The 25,374-nt window shown below is 50.6% G+C and overlaps 1 non-coding gene across 1 annotated transcript; it reads left to right on the plus strand.

Annotated features, from left to right (window-relative positions):
* The first annotated feature begins 18,792 nt into the window (after positions 1-18,792).
* On the plus strand, positions 18,793-18,875 carry TRNAL-CAG (transfer RNA leucine (anticodon CAG)). The gene has a single exon. It is a non-coding gene; the product is annotated as a tRNA-Leu (tRNA).
* The last annotated feature ends 6,499 nt before the right edge of the window (positions 18,876-25,374 follow it).

Here is a 25,374-nt window from a genome sequence, read left to right on the forward strand (position 1 = left end):
CACTACGGGTTATGCCCAGGGACTATCTGACTCTTCAATGACCCCTAAACACAACATCTCTTGTATCTCTTGTCGCATCCCTTCTCGTACAGACTCGGACGCTGAAGGGGGGTTGTCTCAGGGGGGTCTGATCCTGGGTCTCAACCTTGTGTTGTGCCAGGCGGGTGTACCCCGGTCTCTCTGAAAACATCCTCTGTCGCTGCCTCAACAATGCCTCTGCCTGCTGTCTCTCCCGGGGCCCTAGGTTTTCTCCCAAGTGTATCTGGACCCATGTTTTAGACTGAGTCTTCTCCCCTAAGACATCAGTCAAGGGGAGTCCTGCTAAATCCTCTGCTTCGGATGCAGAGATGGCCACTACCTCTTCAGGGCGCTCCCGGTAGGATTTCAGCATATTCACGTGGAATATGCGGATAACCCTGGGGTCGTCACAATCGGCGACATTGTAGGTGGTGTCGGCTATTTTCCCCACTACCTGGTAGGGCCCCTGCCATGCTGCTTTGAACTTGTTCTGCCTTGTTGGTTCTAACACCAGGACCTTCTGTCCTATCTCAAAGGTGCGTTCTCTGGCCCTCCGATCGTACCATACACGCTGGCGCTGTTGGGCCGCCTGCATGTTCCCACGTTCAGCCTGAGTCAGCTCCTTTAGGCGGTCCCGGAATTCCAGCACATAGGGAACGATAGGTATCCCTTCTATGGTTCCCTCCCCTTCCCAGTGTTCTCGCACTAAGTCTAGGGGTCCCCTTACCCGCCTCCTGTATAACAGTTCGAATGGGGACAACCCCATAGATTCTTGGGGCACCCCCCGATAGGCAAACAGGAGGTGTGGCAAGAATTTCTCCCAGTCCCTGTAGGTCCTGGTAAAAGTCCCAATGAGTTGTTTTAATCTTCCGTTAAAACGTTCACACAACCCATTGGTTTGCGGGTGATACGGGGCGCTTCTAATGGACTTTACGCCGCACAGCTTCCATAGTTGGTTGGTCACCTCTGCTGTAAACTGAGTACCCTGGTCCGAGATAACCTCCCGGGGAAATCCAACCCGTGAGAAAACCTGGAGCAGGGCAGCCGCCACTGTCTCTGCCAGTATGTTAGGTAATGCAACCGCTTCTGGATACCATGTGGCATAATCTACCACTGTCAATATATACTTTTTCCCTGACAGACTGGGTTTGGCTAACGGCCCTATCAGATCGACCGCTACTCAGCAAAAATGGCTCCTCCACAATGGGGAGGGGGTGTAGTTTGGCCTTGCAGTGATCTCCCCTTTTGCCAATGCGCTGGCAACTGTCACAGGTCTGGCAGTACTGACGAACATCATAGGTTACCCACGGCCACAAGAAGTTTTGTGTCAGACGATGCCTGGTGTGACTAACGCCGAGGTTCCTGGCCAAGGGTATGTCATGAGAGATTCGCAGTAGCTCCTTCCTATACTTCTTGGGAACTACCAGCTGTCGTTTTATAGTGGGGCTCGTCCCTGTGTGGCACTGCTCTGTAACCCGGTAGAGGAGTCCCTGATGCCATATAAACTGTTTCACTTCCAGTACTCCTCTCCCCTCCTGTGCCTTCCCACGATACCCCTGTAATGAGGGATCCTCAAGTACCTCCTTTTTAAACTCAGCTGGGGTGGCCCAAGAAATGTGTCTGGCTATGGGGATACGTGTAGGGCTGGGGTGTCTTACCTGGGCCTCCTCTGAGTGTGATTCCACCTCCGCAGCTTGAGCTTGTCTCTGGATGGTCACAGGATAGGTCTCAGCCAGAGGGATGACCGAGAATGCAGACAACATGGGCCCCAAGTCATTTCCCAGTAAGACGACTGCAGGCAAATCCTTCATCAGGCCGACCTCAACAAGGCCATCCCCGACTCCCCAGTTCAGGTGAATCCTGGCAGTGGGCAGTTGATGTATGGCTCCCCCTGCTACACGGACGGCCACTGTCCGGTTTGTCTTCTCTTGGTCCCGGACGAAATGAGGCTTCACAAGGGTCAAAGTTGCTCCGGAATCTCTTGGTCCCTGCATACATTACCCATTAACCCACACCGTCTGTCGATGCTGTTGTCGATTATCTGCCTGGGCTGCCTGCACGGGGTCTACTTCATGCAGCACTTCCTCCAACTCTTCCATCCCCGGATTAGTCATAGCCCCCAATGCCGGGTTAGCTTCGCCCTGGTAGTTGTGTACAGTGGCCCGGTTGACAGTAGCCATTCCCGCCTTTGGACACTTGGTACGCTGAGTCCGATTGGGACATTGTCTTTGCAGGTGGCCCAGGGGGACTCTGGTAAGCCGGGGTTTTAGCTGGTCCCCGACGATCTTCTGTGGTTTAGGGGCCTCCAGACTCATGGGAGGGCCCCTAGTGACAGTCTTTGATCCTTTGAACTGAGACCTCCTGGCATCATGATGTTCATCGGCCAGATGAGCGGCCTCCTCAAGAGTCATTGGCCGTCTGTCCCAAAGCGATTCTTGTGTCTCTGAGTTCAGTCCAGTAAAGAATCACTCTAACAAGAAGAGCTGGAGGACGACCTCCTAAGGCCTCTTTCACACATCCGGTTTGTGCCGTCAGGCACAATCCGGCATGTGTGTAAAAAAACGGATCCGGTTTTTTTACCGCCGGATGCGTTTTTTGTCATTGAGAAGCACATGCGCCGGATCGCGCCGCAAGTGCTTCCGTTTGTTCCGGTTTTTACCGGATCCGGCTGAACTCCTCTGTCCGGCGGCCGGACAGGACAGGTGCTGCAGCCTTTTTTTTGTCCGGCGAAAAAAGCCGGACATGGACGTATGCGGCCCTTCCGGCTCTGCGGGACAATGTTTCTCAATGGTACATTCCGGCCGCCGGATCAGGCTTCTATCTGATCCGGCCACCGCATGCACGGTTTTACCCTGTGCGCATGCCCGTTCTCTCTCTCTTTCTTTCATACCCCGCTCTTTCTCTCTCTTTCATACCCCGTTCTCTCTCTCTTTCATACCCCGTTCTCTCTCTCTCTTTCATACCCCGTTCTCTCTCTCTTTCATACCCCGTTCTCTCTCTTTCATACCCCATTCTCTCTCTTTCATACCCTGTTCACTGGCTCGTGGATCCTTTTCTTCCCCGGCGACTCCGCAACATAGCCGTGTCAGGCGCCGTAAGATGCGCCGCATATACTTCCGGTCCCTCAATTCACTGCTGGATCCGGCACTCCATCTTTTTGCCGCACGGAGCCGGAATGCCACCGACGGACATGTGAAAGTAGCCTTAGTGGTTGCTTGGCACCCTTGTACCCACTGTAGCAGTGACCGCAGTAGTTTACAGACCCATTGGGTATCTGTTACCTGTTTTATAACTTTTGGCGGTATGCCTCTGTTGTCAGCACATACCGGGCCAAGATCACTTCTTTGACCCTTTCATAGTCCATACAGTTCTCATCAGGTACCGTGCGATAGGCGTCCGCTGCCTGGCCTGTCAGCTTGCTAGCCAGAACCTGAACCCAATCCTCCGGCTTCACTTGATGAAGGGCACACTGCCGCTCAAAGTCCTGCAGAAAGCCATCAATGTCTTCCTCTGCCTCTCCCAACTGTCGGAAGGCATTATACTGGATTTTTTTGTGGCTTACTGCTCACGGTACCTGGGCGGAGGCCAGAGCTCCCCCTGCTCACTGACTCTCCTCTCTCCGCTCTGCCATCTCCATCTTGGCTAGCTCTGTCTTGGCTAGCTCTACTTTGGTCCACTCTGCCATCTCCATCTTGGCTAGCTCTATCCTGGTCCGCTCTGCCATCTTTTCCTTCAGATCAGTACGCACATCAGCCATCACCTCTCGTACGATCTCTACTGCAGGGTTTGGGCCATAGAACGCCAGTCTGTTCTTTACCTCCCTCTGGAATTCAGTCTCTTCCACGTTCACATTGGAGGGCGCTGCACTGTTGTGTTCCATGATGGCTGCTATCAAATCCGCTCTTGTTTTGTTGCTGGCGATTAACCCTCGAGCTTCCACCAGGTCTTTTAATGTATTCCTCTTTAACTTCTGGTATTTGTTTTCCATTCAGTCCTTTACTCCTATAGACGGGATATCATATTCCGCTGCTGCCACCAGTGTAAAGGGGTCTTCTGTGCTGTAATACCTCTTACATTACCACCCCGTTTCTCAGGAGGTCCACTCTGGTTTTCCTCACTGCCGAATGAAGGACGCTGGTTCGAATGGCTTTGTAACATGGGAACATATACAATAAAAGATCACTGCTACTCCATGTATTTCCAGTGTGACACATTTTACTCATCGGTCTCAGAATATATATACATACAGAGGGCAGGACAATGAATGTGTGTCAGGCCTAGAGTTGAGAGACTTTTGGTTTTTTAGGGTCGCGTTTCGTTTCGTGAAACCCGACTTTTCCAAAAGTCGGGTCGAGCAAGATCGTCCGATTATAGTGAAAAGTCGGGGTCGTCCCGAAACACGAAACCCAATGTAAGTCAATGGGGAATAAAAGTCGGCAGTGAGAGGAGGACAGGAAACACACCTACAGTGCCCATTTGAATGCCAAAAGCATCAATTCTTCTTACTTAAGCTTGTCAACCTTAATTAACTTCATAATACAAGTTACGCACTGAAAAATGGGGGTTATTTGGCTAAAGTTGTGGGGGGGAGGGCTGGCTGCAGGTTTTCATGTGCCCTGGGCGAAAGAGCGCCCCTTTAACACATACCACAACTCATCATGCTCCGATACGGCAGAGAAATAGCGGTATAGTACAATGAAAAATACCTCACTTTTTACATCTCATGACGAGGCCCATCTATTTCTCCATACAGAATCATTGGTCCCATATAATGTTTGAAACAGTATATGATGAGCTCCACATAATGCTACAGTATATGATGGTCCCCATGGATGAAGCTCCACTGTCTTATGGGCCCAAATAATGCTCCAAACATAATGGGCCCCATTTCTAATGCTCTAGTGTATAATGGGCCCTGTAAATGCTGCTCCAGTGTCTGATGTCCACCTTTGGAATGTTCCAGTGTATGGTGGGCCCCATCTATCATTCTCCAGAGTATAGTGCTCCCCAAAAATTGCTGTCCCAACATTGAAAACAATCAAATAAGTCTCCTCGCTAGGGAATCCCTGTACTTGTCTGGACAGGTGCTGTAGCTTGCTTAACAGCTCGCCAGCCGTTCTCACGCCCAGTATGGATTGCACGTGATTGCACAAAGGTTAGAAAGGGTACCGTATCCCTGGATAACATGTATGGATAGCGTACACATTCAAAATATATGTCTCAGGAGGCAGGCTCAGACGGTGTCAGGCACAGTATGGATTGCACGTGATTGCACAAAGGTTAGAAAGGGTACCGTATCCCTGGATAACATGTATGGATAGCGTACACATTCAAAATATATGTCTCAGGAGGCAGGCTCAGACGGTGTCAGGCACAGTATGGATTGCACGTGATTGCACAAAGGTTAGAAAGGGTACCGTATCCCCGGATAACATGTATGGATAGCGTACACATTCAAAATATATGTCTCAGGAGGCAGGCTCAGACGGTGTTAGGCCCAGTATGGATTGCACATGATTGCACAAAGGTTAGAAAGGGTACCGTATCCCCGGATAACATGTATGGATAGCGTACACATTCAAAATATATGTCTCAGGAGGCAGGCTCAGACGGTGTTAGGCCCAGTATGGATTGCACGTGATTGCACAAAGGTTAGAAAGGGTACCGTATCCCTGGATAACATGTATGGATAGCGTACACATTCAAAATATATGTCTCAGGAGGCAGGCTCAGACGGTGTCAGGCCCAGTATGGATTGCACGTGATTGCACAAAGGTTAGAAAGGGTACCGTATCCCTGGATAACATGTATGGATAGCGTACACATTCAAAATATATGTCTCAGGAGGCAGGCTCAGACGGTGTCAGGCACAGTATGGATTGCACGTGATTGCACAAAGGTTAGAAAGGGTACCGTATCCCCGGATAACATGTATGGATAGCGTACACATTCAAAATATATGTCTCAGGAGGCAGGCTCAGACGGTGTTAGGCCCAGTATGGATTGCACGTGATTGCACAAAGGTTAGAAAGGGTACCGTATCCCCGGATAACATGTATGGATAGCGTACACATTCAAAATATATGTCTCAGGAGGCAGGCTCAGACGGTGTCAGGCACAGTATGGATTTGACGGCCCAGATTACACAGCGGAGGAGCAGGGAGAGGTAAAGATTGCAAATGCTGGGGCCCTGCCCAAGCAAGGGGGGCCCACTCGTGGGCGTCGGTACTGGCACTGGGCCCCTCATAGTACAGCGGTGTGTCTGACGGCGGGTGTGCACCACCACCATCAGAGACACTTGATTGCACTATGAGGGACCCTGTGCCAGTGCCCGCGCCCAAGAGTCGGCCTACCCACCTGTCCAGGGCAACGGCACTCGCACGGTGTCGTGCGGTAGGTGGTGACCCCGGCCATGGGGGGGGAGGCAGCACAGTTAGGGAGTTTTAGAAAGTGGAATATGTTGATGTTGGACATTCAGCTGATGCAAAAGGCGAAATAGGTGAAGTACCAGGAAGAGGTGGACCAAAACAAGCCATTTTTCTGTCACCCTATGTGTCATCAGGGGAAGGTGGGACAAAATCCTTGGAAACCCATGCGTGGTTCATTTTAATGAAGGTTAGATCATCCACATTTTGGGTTGACAGACGGGTCCTTTTTTCTGTCAGGATTGATCCAGCTGCACTGAAGACTCTTTCCGATAGCACACTTGCAGCTGGGCAAGCGAGCTCCTGTAAGGCATATTGGGCCAATTCAGGCCAGGTGTCCAGTTTAGCGGCCCAATAGTCAAAGGGGAATGACCTGTGTGGGAGAACATCGATATGGGAGGAAAAGTAGTTTGTTACCATAGTTGACAACTGCTGTCTCCTGTCACTTTCCATCGATGCAGTATTACCAGTTGTGTGAGCGGTATTTGAAAAATCAGTCCACAACATTGTCATGAAACCCCTGTCTCCAACGCCACTTCTGCTGTGTGCACCACGAACACCTCTGCCAAGCTGCCCCCGGCCCGTACGGCTCGTGTGAGAACCATCACCGCTGCTGTGTGCTGGGAATGCCTCAAGCAACCGATTTACCAGAGTTGCTTGTTTATTAGCCAATATTAGGTCAAGGTTCTCCTGTGGCATGATGTTTTGTAATTTGCCTTTATAGCGTGGATCCAGGATGCTGGCCAACCAGTAGTCGTCATCGTTCATCATTTTGGCAATGCGGGGGTCCCTTTTTAGGATCCGCAAGGCATAATCTGACATGTGGGCCAATGTTCCCGGTGTCAATGATGCACTGCGAGTGCTGGGTGGAGGAGCACTTTCTGGCAAATCCACATCCCTCCAGTCACGCACAAACCCTGTACCAGACCTTGCCACGCCAACATTTTCACTTGCCCCACGAGATGCATCCTCCTCCCCTAAGTAATCATCCCCATCATCATCCTCCTCCTCCTCTTCTTCCTCCACCTCGTCCAGGAGAGGTCCCTGAGCAGACAATGGCTGAATGTCATCAAGGATTCCCTCCTCCTCTTCCTCCTCATCAACATTGGCTGCAGACGCCTGCTCCTTAAGGTGCGTCAAAGTTTGCATGAGCAGACGCATAAGTGGGATGCTCATGCTTAGGATGGCGTCGTCTGCGCTTACCAGCCGTGTGCATTCCTCAAAACACTGAAGGACTTTACAAAGGTCTTTCAGCTTCGACCACTGCACACCTGTCAACTCCATGTCTGCTCTCAAAGTGCCTGGCCGTGTATCCTCCCACAAATGCATTATGGCCTGCCTCTGCTCGCACAGCCGCTCCACCATGTGCAGGGTGGAGTTCCACCTTGTTGCAATGTCGATAATGAGGCGGTGGTTGGGAAGGTGGAGCAATCGCTGCAGCTTCTGCATATGAACGGAGTGTACAGGTGACCGGCGGATGTGCGCGCACAGTCTTCGCACCTTCTGGAGCAGGGCTGTTAACTCCGGATAATTTTTGAGGAAGCACTGCACCACCAGGTTCAAGGTGTGAGCCAAGCAAGGTATGTGGCTGAGTTTTGAAAGGGCTATGGCTGCCACAAAATTACGGCCGTTATCACTAACTACCTTGCCTGCCTCAAGATGTACACTGCCCAGCCATGACTCAGTTTGTCGCTTCAAGTACTCGGCCAGCACCTTGGCGGTGTGTCTGTCGCCCAAACACATCATCTGCAACACAGCCTGCTGACGCTTTCCACTAGCTGCTCGATAGGGGGACACATCGTGTGCAACAGTGGCAGCTGCAGATGGAGTGCTCGTACGACTGCGCTCTGTGGACGAGCTTTCGCTTCTGGAGGAGGAGGAGGAGGAGGAGGAGGGTCGAACGCCTACAGCCAACTGTTTCCTATACCGTGGGTTAGGCAGCACTGTCCCACCACCGCTGTCCCCTGTGGACCCTGCATCCACCACATTAACCCAGTGCGCAGTGATGGACACGTAACGGCCCTGGCCATGCCGACTGGACCATGCATCAGTTGTGAGGTGCACCTTTCCGCTCACTGACTGCTTGAGTGCATGGACAATGCGGTCTTTCACATGATGGTGGAGGGCTGGGATGGCTTTGCGAGAGAAGAAGTGGCGACTGGGTAGGTCATAGCGTGGTACTGCATAGGCCATGAGTTCGCGGAAAGCTGTGCTTTCCACCAACCGAAAGGGCATCATCTCAAACGAGATTAGTTTGGCAATGTGGGCGTTCAAACCCAGTGTACGTGGATGAGAGACTGAGTCCTTTCTTGACCTACTCATAGTGTCTGGGAGGGTGAGCTGGACTTGAGAGCTGCATATGGTGGAAGTAGCGGTGGACAGGGCGGACTGAGAGAGGGTTGATGATGGTGATGGAGTTGGTGTTCTTTCTGATGGCCTAGAATCAGTCTTTCGTTGATATAACAGTGGGATTCCCTGACTGCTGTGGTCTTGCAACGACACCTCAACATTTGCTGCTGTGCTAACCGGTGGGCTTACAGTGGGGGAAACAATGTAGCGTTGCTGACTACCTTCGTTGTGATCAGTTGCACATGTGGCACTTGAGGCTTGGTGTTGTGTCCACGCTTGCAAGTGCATGCTGGTTAAATGTCTAAGCATGCAACTGGTATTCAAATTTTTCAGATTTTTCCCTCGGCTAAAGGTCTTTGCGCACTTCTTACAGATAACCTTGGCCTGATCATGAGGATTTTGTTCAAAAAAGTGCCACACTGCACTCTTCCTACTTTGGCAGACATTTTGCGGCCTAGCACGCTGTGATCTTTTGACCCTCTGGACAAGCTGTCCAGCAACTCTTTTGATGTTTGGAACCTGTCTTTGGAGTGCTCCGGGCCTGCCAGATAACAGCTGTTGCGATGTCGATGTCTGCTGTGGATGCTCCTCATCTGAGCTATTGGAAGCAGCACCCTCTTCCCCCAATGGATGCCAATCTGGGTCAACAACTGGGTCATCCATCACCTCCTCTTCTATGTCATGTGCACCTTTCTCTGTGTCACCGTGTATGGTGGTATAGTGTGCGGGAAGGGGCACCTGAGTCTCATCAGGGTCAAAATCTGGCTCTGTACACTGCGAGGACAATGTAGTGCTCTGAGTGAATGTACCAGCAGAATCATCCATCAGTGGCTGTGCATCAGTGCACTCCATGTCAGATTCATCTTGGCCTGGGTAATTCACCATTTGACTTGATAATCCAGGCATGGTATGTGAAAACAGCTCCATGGAGTAATCAGTAGTATGGCCTGCGTCATCCTTCAATCTTGGTTGGGGTGAAGGACACAAGGAAAGGTGTGGTTCATGAACATGAGCCTCCAATGACGACTCAGTGCTTTTACTTTTTACAACTGAAGAAGAGGAGGCGATAGAGCTGGAGGCTGAGTCAGCAATGTAAGACAAAACTTTTTCCTGATGCTCTGGCTTTAAAAGCGGTTTGCCAACTCCTAGAAAACTAAGCGTTCGAGGCCTTATGTAGCCAGATGATGACGCAGGGTCAGCACCTCCTGCATTCGGTCCTATTTTGCTCTTGCCACTACCATCAGATCCACCACCAACACCATCATTACCAGCTGCCAACCCCCGCCCAATTCCACGGCCTCTTCCACCAGCCTTCCTCATTTTTGGTAGAAATGTAGACAAAATCCAACAAACTATATAGTAATGTAAAACAAGGTACAAGGTGTCTATAGGACAGGGGAGATTTAGAATTTCTGCACACACTTGTGGACAGTGGACACTTTTGGATTGTGTGAGGCCCACTGATATCTGAGCGCTATGTGACAGGCTCGATGGCACAGCTGCCTGTGACCAAAGTGACGAGAGGATAATGGAGATTTAGAATTTCTGCACACACTTGTGGACAGTGGACACTTTTGGATTGTGTGAGGCCCACTGATATCTGAGCGCTATGTGACAGGCTCGATGGCACAGCTGCCTGTGACCAAAGTGACGAGAGGATAATGGAGATTTTGAATCTCTGCGCACACTTTTGGACACTGGACACTTGTGGATTGTGTGAGGCCCACTGATATCTGAGCGCTATGTGACACGCTCGATGGCACAGCTGCCTGTGACCAAAGTGACGAGAGGATAATGGAGATTTTGAATCTCTGCGCACACTTTTGGACACTGGACACTTGTGGATTGTGTGAGGCCCACTGATATCTGAGCGCTATGTGACACGCTCGATGGCACAGCTGCCTGTGACCAAAGTGACGAGAGGATAATGGAGATTTTGAATCTCTGCGCACACTTTTGGACACTGGACACTTGTGAATTGTGTGAGGCCCACTGATATCTGAGCGCTATGTGACACGCTCGATGGCACAGCTGCCTGTGACCAAAGTGATGAGAGGATAATGGAGATTTTGAATCTCTGCGCACACTTTTGGACACTGGACACTTGTGGATTGTGTGAGGCCCACTGATAGCTGAGCGCTATGTGACACACTCGATGGCACAGCTGCCTGTGACCAAAGTGACGAGAGGATAATGGAGATTTTGAATCTGCGCACACTTTTGGACACTGGACACTTGTGGATTGTGTGAGGCCCACTGATATCTGAGCGCTATGTGACACGCTCGATGGCACAGCTGCCTGTGACCAAAGTGACGAGAGGATAATGGAGATTTTGAATCTCTGCGCACACTTTTGGACACTGGACACTTGTGGATTGTGTGAGGCCCACTGATATCTGAGCGCTATGTGACACGCTCGATGGCACAGCTGCCTGTGACCAAAGTGACGAGAGGATAATGGAGATTTTGAATCTCTGCGCACACTTTTGGGCACTGGACACTTGTGGAATGTGTGAGGCCCACTGATATCTGAGCGCTATGTGACAGGCTCGATGGAACAGCTGTGACCAAAGTGACGAGAGGATAATGGAGATTTTGAATCTCTGCGCACACTTTTGGACACTGGACACTTGTGGATTGTGTGAGGCCCACTGATATCTGAGCGCTATGTGACACGCTCGATGGCACAGCTGCCTGTGACAAAAGTGACGAGAGGATAATGGAGATTTTGAATCTCTGCGCACACTTTTGGACACTGGACACTTGTGGATTGTGTGAGGCCCACTGATATCTGAGCGCTATGTGACACGCTCGATGGCACAGCTGTGACCAAAGTGACGAGAGGATAATGGAGATTTTGAATCTCTGCGCACACTTTTGGACACTGGACACTTGTGGATTGTGTGAGGCCCACTGATATCTGAGCGCTATGTGACACGCTCGATGGCACAGCTGCCTGTGACCAAAGTGACGAGAGGATAATGGAGATTTTGAATCTCTGCACACACTTTTGGACACTGGACACTTGTGGATTGTGTGAGGCCCACTGATATCTGAGCGCTATGTGACACGCTCGATGGCACAGCTGCCTGTGACCAAAGTGACAAGAGGATAATGGAGATTTTGAATCTCTGCGCACACTTTTGGACACTGGACACTTGTGGATTGTGTGAGGCCCACTGATATCTGAGCGCTATGTGACAGGCTCGATGGCACAGCTGTGACAAAAGTGACTAGAGGATAAGGGAGATTGGATTGCTTTTAAAAAAGCAGTTTGCGGAGCAGTGGGTAAACAGCAATGCCAGCGTGTCAGGAAGCCTTAAAAGGCAGCCCAACAACCAACACCACTGATACACCACTATATAGCCTCCCCTTGCACTGCACACACAGTGACTTGTGTGTTGTGCAGGCCAAATCGCTAGCAGCAGAAGCAGTTTTTTTGTCTTCTTCCCTGCCTAACGCTCTCCCTACAGAATCAGCAGCAACCTCTCCCTATACTAAGATCGGCAGAAGTAAGATGGCGGTCGGCGTGCACGCCCTTTTATACCCCCTGTGACGCCCACCAAAGCAAGCCAATCACTTGCATGCCCTTCTGAAAGATGGTGGTGACCCGTGCCTAGGTCATCACGTTGCCCACAGTGTCCGTGGATCCTGATTGGCTGAAAAAGAGTGCAAAACAAACTTTTGAAACGCGACTTTGGAGCGTAAGTCGCCGACCTCGTGGCCGACCTCATACTAGGGTCGGGTTTCGTTTCATGAAACCCGACTTTGCCAAAAGTCGGCGACTTTTGAATTTTTTCGACCCGTTTCGCTCAACTCTAGTCAGGCCAGTAGATAACAGGCTCCAATTAAGACGCCAGACGTACATTACAATAGCCGTGGGATTTACAAAGGTGGGGGGAGGTCAGAAGTGGCATATCTTGCTTACTTCTGCCCAGGGGGTGGCAGCAGGTCGGTTGCTGCATTAAGGGCATACATCTCCTATTCGGTGTGCTGGGGGGGTTCTGTAACAATGACTCTACGTTATAAACTTCTGTGAAGCACTTAGGGGTTCAAAGTTCTCACCACACATCTAGATAAGTTCCTTGGAGGGTCTAGTTTCCAAAATGGTGTCACTTGTGGGGGGGTTCCACTGTTTAGGCACATCAAGGGCTCTGCAAACATGACATGAGGTATCGGTGTACTCATGAGAAATTGCCCAACAAATTTTAGGATCCATTTTATCCTGTTACCCATGTGAAAATGAAAAAATTGATGCTAAAAGAAAATGTCATGATCCCAGAGCAGGTTTTTGAGCTGCACACCAGGGGTTAATGTCTGGAGCTCTGTGCAGGTTTTGACCTGCACACTTGGGGTTAATGATTGTGGCCTCTTTCTGGTTCTGGGAGAGCTTCATAAACCCCTGGGTAGCTTCAATCCCTGCCAGTTATACTTTTGCCTTTGGCCGAGTGTACTGACCCCCATGTGCGTGTTTGTTGCTATAGCTTGTTTATATGGTTCTGACCCGATTCTGTTTCCCGTTGTGAGTTTGCCTGTTGATTTTGTACTGCGTTATTATCTGTGTATGACTCATTGCCTGTGACTTGACTATTCTCTGCTCGCCCCTCTTGTACCTTGCAACTATCTGTGTATGACTCATTGCCTGTGACCTGACTACTCTCTGCTCGCTCCTCTGGTACCTTGCAGCTATATCTGTGTGTGACTCATTGGATACGTCCTGACTATTCTCACTGTCTATGCCCCTTGGTAACTTTGTCTCGCAGTTACTCTGCTAGGAATTGTCTTGCAGCTCCTAGCTCTGTGGAGTTTAGGCCACGCCCCTAGCAGTCACGTGCTTCAGGTCCTGCGGGTGTGAAGTACACATCTACTCGGTTGCTGCCCGCTCCACAGGTAGCTTTGAGCACTGTTCGCTTTACTCAGGACACGCGCACTGGCTCAGTGAGCAAGTTCAGTGTGGTGTCTCTGACATTATAACTGGCCTACAATTTTTTTCTCTCCTCACTTCTGCAGCATGGACCCAATGTGTGCTTTATCTGAGCAGGTGAAATGCTTGACTCAGGCACTGCAGAAGCTTAGTTTGGAACACCAAGCTCTGGCCCAGTCCCAATGGTGGGTTGAGGACTCAGTTCAGGGGGTACTTTCCGCAGGCTTCCAGCAGGTGGGGAATAGAGATCTTATTTTAGTCCCACCTGAATCCCCGGTTAAATTACCAGATATGAATTGTACTGGTACATTAACCCCTTTTTCTACGAGCGTATATTGCCAGCAGACACACAGAGAGCGGGCGACTGCCCCAAGTGTTACCTACTGAGAGACAGAGAAATAAAAAAACAATAATTAATAAGGGAAATATTGCATTCATAATTAGTGTTCACAGCAGAGTGACAACACAGCCCCCCTAACCCTCCCCTACCCCACAGGGAACGCCTGTACCCCGCCATGCCCCCCACAGCTGTGCCCATACACTGTCCTCACCTCCCCCTGCAGGGACCACCTGTCTCCCACGCAGTGCCCCCCACAGCTGACCCCAAACACTCTGCAGGGACCCCCTGTCTCCCACGCAGTGCCCCCCACAGCTGACCCCATACACTCTGCAGGGACCCCCTGTCTCCCCCGTAGTGCCCCCCACAGCTGACCCCATACACTCTGCAGGGACCCCCTGTCTACCCGCAGTGCCCCCCACAGCTGACCCCATACACTCTGCAGGGACCCCCTGTCTACCCGCAGTGCCCCCCACAGCTGACCCCAAACACTCTGCAGGGACCCCCTGTCTCCCACGCAGTGCCCCCCATAGCTGACCCCATACACTCTGCAGGGACCCCCTGTCTCCCCCATAGTGCCCCCCACAGCTGACCCCATACACTCTGCAGGGACCCCCTGTCTACCCGCAGTGCCCCCCACAGCTGACCCCATACACTCTGCAGGGACCCCCTGCCTCCCCCCACAGCTGACCCCATACAGGCATACAGTTACCGGCCGGCAGCTCCAAGGTTCAAATCTGGCGCTCAGGTGACGTCATTGTTGCTGCAGTTAGACCGAGAAAGCAGGGGGTGGGCTCGGAGCCACGTGACACAGAGCCCGGCCGCCCATCCCCCAGCCTCACTGTACTGCAAGCCAGGGAGAGACTGTTTGTGTGCTGCACGGCGCTGACTCCGCCCCCCGAGCCAGGGGATGAGTCACAGGCAGCTCGGCGTGTCACACGACTCCTCCCTCTTCCACCTTCTATGCAGGCCGGATCTTGGTTCCCATAGCACAGTGACCCTGCCCACCGGCCAGTCACTGCCGCCCCTCCCCCACCACTAAGCGATCTTACACAGCAGCACAGAGCCAGGGAGGAGATGGGAGATGACCCCGCACCACACAGCGGAGCACTATGAGCCCTGGGGGTGCAGCGCTGACCCCGCCCACGCCGCACCACACAGCGCAGCGCTATAAGCCCTGGGGGCGCAGCGCTGACCCCACCCACCCCGCACCACACAGCGGAGCACTATGAGCCCTGGGGGCGCAGCGCTGACCCTGCCCACCCCGCACCACACAGCGCAGCACTATGAGCCCTCGGGGCAGTCTCCCGTAGAGGCGTGGGTTCGAATCCCACTCCTGACAGCAGCAGTACTGGTCCCTGGAGGTGCAAGCTGTTGTGCACCAGGGAGCGTGTTCAGCGTCTGCAGTCACCACGTGGAGGCGTGGGTTCGAATCCCACTCCACACAGCGCAGCACTATGAGCCCTCGGGGCGCAGCCAGGGGTGGGATTCAGCGGGTTCTCCCCGGTTCGGTGGAACCGGTTGTTAAAGCTATTGCTCTCATTTTTGGCACCATTAGCCGGCTCTCACTTTTGAAAATGAGATTTCAAATTTTGAGGTCTGCGGCAGATTCTTTCCGGCGTCCATGCTCCCGGAGGCCACTGCAACATGGCGGCGGCCAGCAAGGGAAGTGCGGGGGCCTCCGGGCTGCGAAGAAATCGCGGCGGAGCCGCCGTCCCTGTACCGGAGCACAGCCCGCTGCCACCACCGCACCGCAGAGCGCCGCCCGCTGCCACCACCACAGAGCCCACCTGCCCCAGCACAGCTGCCCCTGCCCCAGCGCAGCTGCCCCTGCCTCAGCGCTGCGGCTGCCCCTGCCTCAGCGCTGCGGCTGCCCCTGCCTCAGCGCTGCTGCTGCCCCTGCCTCAGCGCTGCTGCTGCCCCTGCCTCAGCGCTGCTGCTGCCCCTGCCCCAGCGCTGCTGCTGCCCCTGCCTCAGCGCAGCTGCCTCTCCCCCAGCGCAGCTGCCCCAGCACAACCAACCTGCCCTAGCACAGAGCCGCCACCGCACGAGCCTGGACCACTGAATGACCCCTGTGACTACTTCACCTGTGCCAGATCCCTTCCCAGGTAAGCTGAATTCGGACTGTAAGACGGACCCCCATTTGACACATTATTTTTTTTCCCCCTATTTTCCTACTGAAAAGTGGGGTGTTCTTATGGTCCGTTGCATCTTATAGTCCGAAAAATACGGTAATTTATCCTGAGATTACAGAGTCTGCAACTTTTCTATCTAGCCAGTTAGAAGTGACTCATTGTAACACTTAGGGTACCGTTACACCTAGCGATGCACCAGCGATCCCGACTAGCGATATGACGCGGTCAGGATCGCTGGTGCATCGCTAGGTGGTCGCTAGTGAGCTGCTACACAGGCAGATCTCACCAGCGACATTGCTGGGGACGGGGATCGCTACTTACCTGTCAGACGCGGCGATCCTGCGTCCTCCCGCCCTGGGCGCCACAGGAAGCCCAGCAGGAAGTGGCCGACGAGGAATGGACCAGGAGCTTCTCGCGCGATCAGTGATAACCAGCGGGGGAGCCGGTCGGAGGTAAGTATCACATGCAGGGATATCGCTAGCAATATCGCTGCAACGTCACAAAATCGGTGACTTTACAGCAATATAGAATCATAGAATCGTAGAGTTGGAAGGGACCTCCTGGGCCATCTGGTCCAACCCCCTGCTCAAAGCAGGATTCGCTAAATCATCCCAGTCAGATGTCTGTCCAGCCTCTGTTTGAAGACTTCCATTGAAGGAGAACTCACCACTTCTCGTGGCAGCTTGTTCCACTCATTGATCACTCTAACTGTCAAAAAGTTTTTTCTAATATCTAATCTGTGTCTCTTCCCATTCAGTTTCATCCCATTGCTTCTAGTCTTTCCTTGTGCAAATGAGAATAAAGTTGATCCTTCTACAATGTGACAGCCCTTTAGATATTTGTAGACAGCTATTAAGTCTCCTCTCAGTCTTCTCTTTTGCAAACTAAACATTCCCAAATCCTGCAACCTTTCCTCATAAGACAGGGTTTGCAGACCGGTCACCATTCTGGTCGCTCTTTTCTGAACTTGCTCCAGTTTGTTGATGTCTTTTTTAAAATGTGGTGCCCAAAACTGGACACAATATTCCAGATGAGGTCTGACCAAAGAGGAGTAGAGGGAAATAATGACTTCACGTGATCTAGACTGTATGCTTCTGTTAATACATCCTAGAATTGCATTTGCCTTTTTTGCTGCTGCATCACACTGTTGACTCATATTCAGTCTGTGATCTATTAGTATACCCAAGTCTTTTTCACATGTGCTGTCACTTAGCCCTATTCCTCCCATTCTATATATGCTTTTTTCATTTTTATTGCCCAGATGTAGTACTTTGCATTTCTCCCTGTTAAAAACCATTCTGTTAGTTGCTGCCCACTTCTCCAGTTTATTTAAATCTTTTTGAATCCTCTCTCTCTCTCTTCTCTAGTATTAGCTATCCCTCCTAGCTTTGTGTCATCAGCAAATTTAATCAGTTTACCCTCAATTCCTTCATCTAAATCGTTGATAAAGATGTTGAACAATACAGGGCCCAGGACAGAGCCCTGTGGTACCCCACTTGAGACATTCTTCCAACTGGATGTGCAGCCATTTACGACCACTCTTTGGGTCCGATCACTAAGCCAGTTATGAATCCACCTAACAGTTGCCTTGTCCATTCCATACTTAGTCATTTTTTCAATAAGGATTGTATGAGAGACTTTGTCAAATGCTTTGCTGAAGTCAAGATATACTATATCTACAGCATTTCCTTGATCCACCCAATCAGTGATTCTGTCATAGAAGGAAATTAAGTTAGTCTGACATGACTTATTAGTTACAAACCCATGCTGACTCTGTTTAATCACTTCATTCTTATCCAGGTATTGACATACATGTTGTTTAATAATTTGTTCAAAGATCTTTCCTGGTATAGAAGTCAGACTCACCGGCCTATAGTTGCCTGGGTCCACCTTCTTCCCCTTTTTGAAGATAGGAACAACATTTGCTCTTCTCCAGTCTTCTGGCACTTCTCCTGTTCTCCAAGAATTTTCAAAGATTATGGAGAGGGGTTCAAAAATATTGCTAGCGATATCGCAGTGTGTAACGGGGTCTTTACAGACAATGGCGTTTACCATCTGTCTGCAGAACTAAAGTAATGAAAAAGAAGCTGGTAATTAGCTTTCAAATGACATCCCAATGTCCCCTCTGGCTTTACCAGAGGCCCCAATGTCTGATTTGGACAGCAGATTTGAAAAGACATTTTCAGTCTGGGGCAGTCTTGGGGGTTCTCAATCCCCTTAACTACTCTGCAGAAGGGGTCAGGCAAATCAAGCTTGGCAGGAACATCATCGAGGAGGCCACCTACATACAGCAACATCACTTGTCCCCCTGCTCCAAATGGAATTTGAATTCAGGGGGTCAGAGCCTGGCTGTCCATGGATAAAAGTGGTCCTTGTGGTGCAGGCTTGAGGGTGCACAAATGCCCAACAGAGCACCACACAGCCCCAAGAACTGCTCCCTCACCTCAGTCTGGTAATTAGCTTTCAAATGACATCCCAATGTCCCCTCTGGCTTTGCCAGAAGTCCCACCAGGGGCCCCAATGTCTGATTTGGACAGCAGATCTGTACTGAAGTCCCTGGTGGTGCAAACTCTTGTGTCACCAGGGAGCATGTCAATGTCAGCAGTCAGGATGGCCTAGTGGTCTAAGGCACTGTGTTCAGGTTGCAGTCTCCCGTGGAGGCGTGGGTTCGAATCCCACTCCTGACAGCAGCAGTACTGGTCCCTGGAGGTGCAAGCTGTTGTGCACCAGGGAGCGTGTTAAGCGTCTGCAGTCACCACATGTGGAGGCGTGGGTTCAAATCCCACTCCTTGACAGCAGCAGTACTGGTCCCTGGAGGTGCAAGCTGTTGTGCACCAGGGAGCGTGTTCAGCGTCTGCAGTCACCACGTGGAGGCGTGGGTTCGAATCCCACTCCTGACAGCGACAATTTTTTTTTTTGTTTTTTTTTAAAGAAAAGAAAATAAACCTAGTGGCAGCATGTGTAATAACAGTCTCCAGGTCTTATAGCCTAATGTATACACCATAAATATTTATATGTGTGTCTATACAGTTGGTGTATATATGTGTGAGTATATTTTTTAGCCTTAAAGTTTTGATTCTCCATCCTCATTTCTTTCTTTTCCAAATCAAAAAAACACTCGTGTGAGAGCAATCTGCATCCAAAAAAACTTAGGGATAGGGACAATTTAGTGAGTACGTCGGGCTCCCTTAAAAGGTCAATTCACCCAACGAACAAGGGTGCTGCTTGCTCGTCGGGTGAGATGGGCAGCACGATTATTATCATCTAACACGCTTTCCTAGGATAATCTGCCAACACAAATCTCTTCTTGAATGGACAATCGTTTCTTAAATGACAATTTATGCTGATAAAAAAACCAAAAGCTCTAAATTAGGAAGGAGGCTGGAGGGGGGGCGTCAGGGGCTGGAGGGGGGAAGACAGAGGCTGGAGGAGGAAGTGTGGTGGTGTAGACGGGAATCTATCTGATTCCCAAAAGGAAGATGGAAGTCCACAGCATCCATGGGGTCCCTAGGAATTATCTAGTGTCCAGAGTAATCATTCTAAAGACATACTAATAGGGAATTTAGATTGTGAGCCCCATCGGGGACAGTGATGATGTGTGCAAACTGTAAAGCGCTGCGGAATATGTTAGCGCTATATAAAAAAATAAAGATTGAGACACCCACGATTATTACCAGCCATGACGTCCCTGTAGTCCTGGACTTGCCATTCCCTATTGTAAAAGGCCGGGACTTTAAATGGTTTTGGGAACTGAGGGAGGAGAGGGAAATGTCTGAAGAGAGTGCGGCAAGGTGGACTCGAGTAAAAATGGCAAGGGTTCCCCTGGTCGCCAGGGACATGGCGGCTGCAGAAAGGCAGGTCAGGCTGAACACTCTGAAGAAGAGACGGGGTCAGGTGCAAACAAACTTAATGTCCTAGATAAAGAGGTCACATTGCCGCTGACAAACCCCAGCACAGAGGTAACAGTTGATGTGCTGAAAATTAAACTGACATATTGTGATGGTGGAGATGCCTCAGCAAAGATCGTGGTAGGAGAAATCCCAGAGAGTGCAGGTGGAGTGAAAACCCACAAAGGTTATGGAGAGTGGACTGGTGGTTCATTTGCCTCAGAGGTGGTGGAAAATGACAACTGTGCCAAAATTCTGGAAGAGGAAGGGAACTATACTGAGGCGTGTGACAACAGGACAGTAGGGGGTGAGAACTCCAGAGAACCCGAGGGTGGAGAGATGGAGTCTGGGAGCGAGAACATTGACTCTTCAGAGAGCCCTGTTGAGGCCCTAGGGGTGGTTGATGGTAATGGAGGGAAGACCCACAAAAATCTTAACCTGCAGATGAAGAAATAGGTTGAACTCTGAAGCAGCAGAGAGTGGGTTGGCAAGCTGCCCCATCTGAAACTTTAATTAATGAATTTATGGTCCGACACGTGCTAGCCAAAAGGGAACAGGCTCACGAAGTGGAGATGGTTAAAGAGACAATAAGAGACCATGTCGAGCGAGAAAAGGACCTGAGACAAGTGGCTGAGTACAGAGTTGATGAGCTGGAGAAGGAAGTCTCTGAGCTCAGAGGTCACTTGTCAACGTGTCAATCAGTGAACAAGGCCATATTGGAAAATATAGAGGTGCTTATATCGTAGATAAGTCTGCTGTGGCTAGAGTGAGGATTCCGGCTGATGATGAAGCCCAGGTAGCTGGTGAAGGTGGGATGGTTCCATTCTTCCTTGTCGGATCAATCTAGAGCCTTGAGAATATCCGAATGCTCCTGGAACATCGCATGGCGTACCTAAGAGTGGTAGAGCAGCTGACACTTGAGAGACTGCAAATTAATAAACAGCTGCAGGAAAGACGAAGAAGATGGCGGCCATTTTCAACTCGAGGTATTGAGAGACGAGGGTTTCTTTAAAGGCTTGAAGTACTCAACCGGAAGATAAATGGAACGACTCCTCTCTGGGTAATAAAGACAAAAGGAGAAACTGTCAATAGAGAGACAACCGAAAGTGGCCTGATGGAAGAGGACAAGGAAGAGTTAGAAGTAGTGACTCTTCTGTGAGTTCAGTGATGCGTGACCTAGGCAGGAAACCCCTGTAGCAGACGTGGTGACAAAGGGTCAGACCAGTCAGAAGGTATAGGTGTCAGGGAATCACCACACTGTACTGACCGCCAGGGATGGGGGTGGTCCAACAAAGGGGCAACACTATCAGAGGAGGTGAAGGAGTCGGACGACGGATAGTTCCAAAAGGGTTCAGTGATTCGGCCCGATTTTGACAGACGGTGTGACTTTCAGAGGCGACTGAGATGGGTTTCTGGTCGGGTAATAGCAAGTGCCAAGCCTCGGAGCCTTAGGCAGAGTGGGGAGGTATGTGGTATGGCGAGTGTCCATGTGGTTAATGGGCGGTATGTATCACAGAGGTGGGTGGCCCTGTGATGGAAGCCTGGGCTTGTTTTGCTCAGCAGATGTACTGCTGAAGGTTAATATACATTGGGAAGGCTTCCAGGTGACTTGGAGAGATGGGTGGATCCAGACACCTACATACCCCACCCAAGGGGGTGTGTCTGAAGACCCAAGATGGAGTCTGTGTGTTTGTGCACGGGCAGTGCTGGCTAGGCTGTGCCAGAGAGAGAAAACCTGTGGTATACCTCGGGAGAGGATGCCTCTGAGGATAAGAGGTATCGAGGAACCTGTGGACAGTTAATGGACACTAATCCGTGTTAGGTACACCAAGACTCAGTGAGGTCCATGGGTACTGTAGAGCCGAACAGTGCACGGTGTGCTGGAAGTTACCAAGTACCTGAGATTCGGTTTATGCTCAGTATTAATAAATCGATTGGACTTTTGTTTTAACCCTGAGTGTCCCAGCGTATGCCTCAACGACTGGCCAAGTGAGTATTCCCCGTCCACAGATAGTCGAAGTGTCACAATGCATATACATACAGTCATACACATATTCCATGCATGTTTACACATACAGGCATATATCTACACATATACCATCATACATTCATACAGGCATATACCATGCATACATATGTTGAGGAGAGCCTTAAGATCAAATACTTAAATAACCTCGACATAAGAGATTGAGAACTACCCATAAAGTGTATTATTTCACCTTACATGAGCTTTTTCAGATCAAAGTGGGACACTAAAGATAGCTGCCATTTCCTGTTTCACCACACACCATGTGCTGGTATCCAAGATGACGCCCACTCTGATGACCTCATGGATCCGCCCACGATGAAGCCCACTCTGATGACCTCATGGACCAACCCAGCCAGATTACCTTATGGATCCGCCCACGGACTAGCTCACTGCCCAACCCACTAACCAATGGAATACATCCGATCACTCCCATTTTAGAGCCCCCTTACAGGGGATATATAAACCTATGTTTGGATTAATAAAGCTCTTGGAGTTGTGCCATAGATTGATCGAAGAGAGGTTACATCCGCCTGTGTCTCTGGTGTGATTTCTTTATTGCACACTAATCAGTATCCATTTGGCCAGGAGCATGCAACTAGTGAACATTTCTTATTGCATACCTCCCAACTTTTGAAGAAGGAAAAGAGGGAAAAATAATGCGGCGCGCACAGCGAGCCGTGGCAAAATTTAGGCCACGCCCCTGACCACACCCATTTCACAACTATTCACACTCATGTCCATGCCCAACTGCACCCATTTAGCACTGCTGAATACACTGACTGGTAAAGAGGGCACAGTGGCTGGCATTATGGGCACAGTGGCTGGTACTATAGGCACACTGACAGGTACTGAGAAAAGAAAGAGAGAAAAAAGAAAACAGAGAAAGGAGAGCGAGAGAAAGAAAGAACAGAGAGAGGAAGAACAGCAAGAGAAGAAAGGACAGAGAGAGAAAGAAGAAAGAACAGAAAGAAAGAGGGGAAGAAAGAACAGAGCAAAAGTAAGAACAGAGAGAAAGAGAGAGGGGAAGAAAGAAAGAACAGGGAGAGAGAAAGGGGAAAGAAAGAACAGAGAGAAAGAGGGGAAAGAAAGCAAGAACAGAGAGAGAAAGAAAGAGGGGAAAGAAAGAAATAACACAGAGACAGAGAAAGAACAGAGAGAGAGAAAGAAGTAAAGAAAGAAAGAGGAAAGAAAAAGAAAGAAAGAACAGTGAGAGAGAAAGAAAAAAAGAAAGATTAGAGAACGAAAGACCAGAGAGGGAGAAAGAAAAATAGAGGGAAAGACAGAACATAGAATGAGAAAGAAAGATTCTATAGCAGCCCAGCTCCCATTGTAACGCCCACCTGACCCTCCCGGTGCAGGACATATCATGATCCACTCACATGGCCAACATCCCCAATTCCAAGGCGATCCTGCTGTCCGCACTGTCGGAGGAGGACATGGTGATGGATCCGAAGCATTCCTGGTTCTGTCACAATCTCCTCATGAATTTACCTAATTTCCAGTACATCACTTCTGGTGGACTGTCATGTGCAAGTTTTAAAGTGCTCCGCCATGTACTCCTGTGTCCTTTGGGAAAAGCCTGCTTTGTATGCCTTGTACACACTTGGCTCCACTCTGTACATCCCATACACATATGGCTCCGCTACATACACCAAGTACACACACAACTGTGCTCTGTACACCTCATACATGTGCAGCTCCGCTCTGTACACCTCATACACACATGACGCGGCTCCATACACACGTGATTCCACTCCGTACGCCCCACACACACACGCGCAGCTCCGCTCTGTACACATGTGGCTTCGCTCTGTACACTTCATACACACACGGCTCTGCTCTGTACACACACAGCTCTGCTACATCCACCCTGTAAAGCACTCCTGACCCCACACAGAAACTTTACCTCATCCAGCACCAAGACAACCAGCACAGCAGAGTCCTGCAGAGTGCAGACACAGAGGCCCCTGATCATGTGAACCCTGACTCCTCCCCTCTCACAGGTCCTGTGCGTACAGAACACACAGCCCAGCCACATCATTACTGTTAGGTGTTGGGTTCCTGCAGTGGTTCAACAGGAATCCAGAACCTCACATTCTGCGGTATCCCATTGTCTTTCGACCGCAGAGAAGATTGCTCAGCAATCCCGGCTTCCCAGAGGCTCTGCCCAGACCTGCTCTGTGGGGCTGGCTATTGCTGCCACCTTTGGGTCAGCAATGGCAATGCAGGCTGCTCAGCAGCAAATCGCTCCAGAGGCTGTCCTTCTGTCGCTCCACTGAGTATGCTCACGAGACGATCTCCCATTGGAGATCGGGAGCCACATGTCCAGATCCTTCTCCAGATCTGATTGGTCCATTTCAGGGATCTGGAAGCTTCCGGAAGGTCCTGGCTATAAAAAGTTTGCATGGCCACTCTGCTACTATGTGAATGATGATGGATGCATGAACCTGCGAATGACTCATTAAGATCCCCTCCCTCTGATATTACGAGTGTGTATAGGGACTTAGCTTTAGAGTCAGCGCCAGCCAGTGGCAAGCTATAGCCACAATAAGTATCCACACAGTACTAGCGTCCGACAGTGCGCCCCCTCTTGGGCATTGTCGACTAGCGGCAGTGTCTGTCGCTGTGCTGCAGTCTGCAGCTCCTTTTGGCGTCCGCAGTTGCGACGCCGCATACACGGTAGGTCTAGACGGATGCTGATCCTCTGCCAAGGGCCCAGCTCCTGTGACCATATACCGTGCGTGCACACCTCTGAGACCTGTGACACTGACAGGCTCAGCCCTTTTGTGTTTTGCACTTAAGGCATCTCTGTGAGTAAAACAGAGATCGCTCAGCGCACCTGGGTGACGTTCAACCTACGTGCGCTATACCGCCATATCGTACGTCCGGCATCAGCTAGCAGCAGTGTTAACACCTTCTGCACGGTGGACCCCGGGTGGCAAACGCACTTTACGTTATTTTATATTTAGTGCGTTCCGCCGTCCCTAACATTATACTAGCGCCAGGGTCTGGCTAGTAATGGCGGACCAGCAGCAGCTATTGCAGTACATTCGGCAGCTGGAGGGCAGGTTGGCGACTCTCGAGAGTTCCGCCTCAGCTGTGAAGGTTACTGAGGCTGCTGTGCAGTCAGTCGCAGAGGCTGTCTCGCATGTGTCCACGTCTGCACCGACAGTTTGCCGCCTCCCGTTGCCTGATAAATTTTCTGGTGACACTGCCTCCTGCAGGGGTTTCGTGAGCCAGTGCTCTATCCAGCTTGTTACTGGCCGCGTG

This window comes from Dendrobates tinctorius, unplaced genomic scaffold (assembly GCF_039654945.1).
Source record: "Dendrobates tinctorius isolate UK_male_01 unplaced genomic scaffold, ASM3965494v1 ptg000200l, whole genome shotgun sequence".
Lineage (NCBI taxonomy): Eukaryota > Metazoa > Chordata > Amphibia > Anura > Dendrobatidae > Dendrobates > Dendrobates tinctorius.